A 5,000-nucleotide genomic window follows, 5' to 3' on the forward strand; every position below is an offset into this window, starting at 1 on the left:
AAAATCAGGATCACCAATTTAACCTAGGTTGAAACGGATTCAACCTGAAGACGGATTTTACAGGCAACATGTTTCTTGTCTGTTGTGAAGCGCAGCTGAAATATTTGAAATGTTTTGAATCCAGTTTTTCGGATAACATGAATTTAGTTGCTGAATTTGGGGTACGTTATTTTTCTCGGCCTTTGGCTTGGCGACCCTATTACTGTACTTTATCTGCACAATTTTCTAAATCATCGGCTCTCCGCCAATTTTGTAACAATTAACACTTTTAAATTAAGAATTTTTTTTTTCTGTGATTGCATGAAAATCGAAATAGAAAGCAACAAACGAGCCACTGTTCTGTTGCTCTAAGCTCCCAACTGACCTTTGCGCCGGGCCCCGGGAGCGATTACAGTTGCTCTCAGCAACTCTGCATTCTCTTTGCAATAGGGGTCTCCCTAATAAAGCACAAAAACCAACCAAAAGAAAACAATACCAGGAAGAAACTATGTTCGCATTTGGCATTTGTTGTTCTTTTTGTGGGGTTCTGCTTTTATGCGCTGCAAAACCAGTACTGCCTAGCCTATTGCAATTGCTAGAAAAACGAATTGCACTCAATCCACAGATTATTCGAAAACTCTTGTATAAATGATTCCTTTTTAGCATGCATTTTTTCAGTCAGTGTTTTAGTTGCTGTGCCGTGATTTCAGTTTGGGAAAGAGGTTAAAAGCCGAGTGTTGTTGGGTTACTTGTGCTGGTGTACGTGTTAGCATCTGCTACTCTTTTTCGATGTTAAACTAATCATTAACAAAATGAACTTTCTACTTTTTACTTTCAATGAAATTGAAGGGCGGATTGTCTCGGCTTAAATTGGCAATGTCAATGCTGAAGCGTTTCCTTCCCACTTTTATCTGTCTTTCTAGCAGAGGCCGATTCTATGTTAGGAGGGAAAACAATATATGACTCTTAATTTTACAATAACATCAACCAACTTTCTTCCATATTGATTTTTGGGTTCACGTCTTGTTGTTTTCCAAGCTCCACAGCAATGATGCTGGCGTAGCAGGCCTCCGATTCCGAGACTGCTTGTGATTTTTTTAGGCTTCTTTTTTCAATACGACCGACCGACCCAATATCAGGAAACGCATTCGACTCTAAACGAAAAATGGTCCAACCTATTGGGGATGGCCCAACCCATGAATAAGTGAAATAAGGCCTGACCACAACACCGGGAACCACATGCCCTACTCTTTGCGACAAGTGCGTGGGTTCTTTTAAATCCCACAGGGTTATGAACCGTTGAAGGGTTGTGAGACGGGGCCTACAGTTTATCGTCCTTATCCGAGAAGATTTAAAAGTCTAACCATTGGTAGATGTCGTTGCAAAGGCAGCACTTTCTTCTCAGTTATTTAAAGACCCTGAGTGTTGGTCGGGCCGGAGTTGAACCGGCGTCAGACCTCCCGCACGGTAGTCCGATGCTCAACCATATAAAATATTCTAAGGTGTCAATAGAACTGTGATTGTTCAAATTTCATGAAATGTGAAAGTTGTCTTCACACTAGGGAGACCATGATTATCCACATATGAATAAATACCATACAATTAAGAGTTCATATATTCCGTGAATTGAAGCGGCCCGCCTACAAGAGGTCAGTTGTAGTAGTAAGCTAACTTGCCATTTGTCTACAAAATACTGCAACATGATCGCATGACCTGCTAAGTAGGATTGGTGTGGTTTTTCAGTTTTAATGTTAATTTTTAATGATGTAATGTATGATTGATTTCTTAACTAATATAGCTGAAATCAGGTCATGAAAAGTTTGTTCGCTGACACATACATGTCCAATACACTCGACCTGAGTCGGGTTGTCTTCACTTGCAGGCGGATTGGGTCCGATCGCGACCGGAACCGCAAATGGGTGCATGGCGCTTGATCAGTGGTACCGGAAGTGAGGGTTAACATAAGCGAGGGGGGTTGAAAAAGTTGGCAAACAGACTCGATCGGATCCGATGGAGACAGCTCTTCCTGGCAAGAGTCAATCGGACTCTCGGAAGTCAGTTCGCGCGTGACAGAAAATATCTCTCAGCCGTGACCCGAAACAAGCTACACGTGATATATACGTCGTTCTTAAAGCCATGAGGCGATACAGGCGCGCTACACATGTAACATTAGTCGTTCTTTAAGACATGAGGCGAAAGTCAACATCACGAAACATTGCACTCCACAATATACCTCGTTCTTTAAAGCATGAAGCTGAACAAGATTTTCACAAATCGAGGTCTTTGAATTTCCGATTGCGACAGAAATTCTTGTCATCCAATCTCCGACAGCAATAAATTATTAGCTTTTCAGTCAAATCCACTGATTTCAGTGACGAAGACAAAGATAATCTGCGTGAACGAGAGCCTTTCCCTGGATGAAAACTCTTATTTGTTTTTCTAATTGAAATTATGACTAATTCCATAAGACATTAGAAACTTCTACAGGGGCACCCAACGACCAATTTGTTGTAAAATGTATTATTATACCCCAGTTAATGAAAATAAATGTTATTAAGGCATTTTCAGGTGTTTTTCAGTGTTGCTGGGAAAACATTATCTGTTCCTTTTTCCCAGCAAGACACACAAGAAATTTCCCAGCCAGCTAGATAAAATTGGTTGGTTTCCCAGCCAGCTGATCAAATTTATTTCCCAGCCAGGAATTCCGCGCACTTTCAAATCCCTCGATCCAAAACGACCGAACAAAAGCGATAGAATCGGAACAAAACAGGTTTTTTTCCGCAAGCGCAATCACTCTGACCAGCCGTCGTATGTTTGTGACTACTCTCTGGGAGAGGGAACGGGTTCTTTTTTTTTTTTTTTAGTCGTCCTCAGTCTTCAGAGTTTCTACAGCCAGCTCGGGTTGAAATGCTAGAAAAAGTCAGTAATTCCCAGGCAAAACCTCCATCAATAACAAAATTTCCCAGCCAGCTCATCGAAACACCTGTATTTTTGCCAGCCAGCAAGATTCCTCTGGGGAACAGATAATGTGAGGAACAGATTCGTTGGGTGCCCCTGCTTCTATAGCATTCTGGAACTGTTCTAGTTAGAAGAGCTCTATATTGATTATATGTGAAATATAGAATGGTCAAGGTTATGACATTAGAAAGTTCTATAGCATTCTAGAACTGCTCTAGTTTTAAGAGCTCTAAAGAAAGTTCTGTATCATTCAAGAACCGCCCTAGTAAAATGCTCGTTTGTGCAAACTTTTAAAGTTCTGATTCAAGTACTAGAGCTCCAGTTCTAAAGTTCTAAGTCAGTCAAATTCGCAGTTATAGAGTTCCGAGTTCTAGAGTTCTAAGTTCTAGAATTCTCAATTGTTATATGTTACCCTCTGTGGGCTCAAGAATGTCTAGAATGTCTAGAGTTCTAGAATAGCCAGACTCTCTAAGTGAGTTCCAGAACGTCTAAACTGCACACTAGACTTGGTTGATTTCACTGATTACCATTCACTAGTTTAAATACTAAGCACTCATTTAAGCAAAAACAAAAACCATGTAACCGCGTTATACCTCGACCGTATCCAAGCACCCTAAGTGAGCTAAAACGTTTCGCCGTTTTCCCAAACGAATTAAAAATGGACATGAAAACTTGACTTAACCAGGTATCGCTCTTTAGCTTTCACTTTGCGGTTCGGTAAACTACACTTTTCACGAGATTATGTGAAGAAGAAAGCACTCGTTTACTGATTAAGCCTAAGCGCTCCTTTCAGTTATTAGGCCCCAGTAAGCACTCCCGCAAAAGTTTAGCTTTCATTTTGCGGTTCGGTCAACTACACTTTTCACGCAATCTCCGACAACAATAAATTATTGGCTGTTCAGTCAAATCAGTGTAGAAGGAGGGAGCGTGAACGAGAGCCTTTCCCTGGATGAAAACTCCTATTTGTTTTTCTAATTGAAATTGTGATTAATTCGGAATTATAACTGATATGTTATTTATTTATGAAAATAAGTAGGTGAAAACAACATTGAAGGATGTTTAACAAACCCAAAAAATTATTACTACCCCAGCAAGAACTTGTTCGCCGAACGTCCGGCTCGGTGTGCGCTTGCAATGTCACTGAACCACCGAAGCCATAAGTGGAGATATGTCCAGAAATGCACGCAACAACCAAAAATGGCAAAAAATAAAAAACATTGGCAAATATTTGGCAAATATGGCGAAAATGACAATTTTGCCACAATCGCCAACAAGGTAAAGCACAAAGCAGAGAGTGCTCAGGCCTAATCACTGAAAGGAGCACTTAGGCGTAATCAGTAAACGACTGCTTTCTTCGAACCGTAAAATGAAAGCTAAAATTTTACAATAGTACTTAGGCCTTATCACTGAAACGAGCGCTTACACTTTTGAAATATCGCTATAATAAACTGCCATCGCGGTACGCAATCCCGTAGTCGAGGAATGAAAATTGTTCAAGGGCAAGACGATCTCGTGAAAAGTGTAGTGAACCGAACAACAAAATGAAAGCTAAAATTTACGAGAGCGCTTAGGCCTAATCACTGAAAGGAGCGCTTAGGCGTAATCAGTAAACGACTTCTTTCTTCGAACCGTAAAATGAAAGCTAAAATTTTACAATAGTGCTTAGGCCTAATCACTGAAACGAGCGCTTACACTTTTGAAATATCGCTATAATTGGCGATTTTGTCAAATTCGCAAAAGTCGCCAAAATCGCCAATGCTCACCGAAGTGGTGTCAATACCAATGGATGAACTAATTTGGCGAAATTGGCAAAATATCGCCAAAATTGCCGATTTTTTCAAAATCGCCAAAATCGCCAAGGTTCATCCAAGTGGTGTCAATACGAATGGATGAACTAATTTGACGAAATCGGCAAAATATCGCCAAAATCGCTAATTTTGCCAAGATTGTCAATCGTGGAGCTCTTTCGCCAAATCTGCCATTTTTGTCATCGCGTGCATTTCTGGACATAAGTGAGCCATCGTCAACCTTTGGAAGTAAAATTAGGATATTTGATAAATGGG

General features: G+C 40.5%; 1 protein-coding gene across 1 annotated transcript in view; it reads left to right on the forward strand.

The window, feature by feature from the left end:
- The window catches only part of LOC137971272 (uncharacterized), a 15,475-nt gene that overhangs the window by 8,102 nt on the left and 2,373 nt on the right, over window positions 1-5,000 (forward strand). The window lies entirely within an intron of this gene.

This window comes from Montipora foliosa, chromosome 9 (assembly GCF_036669935.1).
Source record: "Montipora foliosa isolate CH-2021 chromosome 9, ASM3666993v2, whole genome shotgun sequence".
Taxonomy (NCBI): Eukaryota; Metazoa; Cnidaria; class Anthozoa; order Scleractinia; family Acroporidae; genus Montipora; species Montipora foliosa.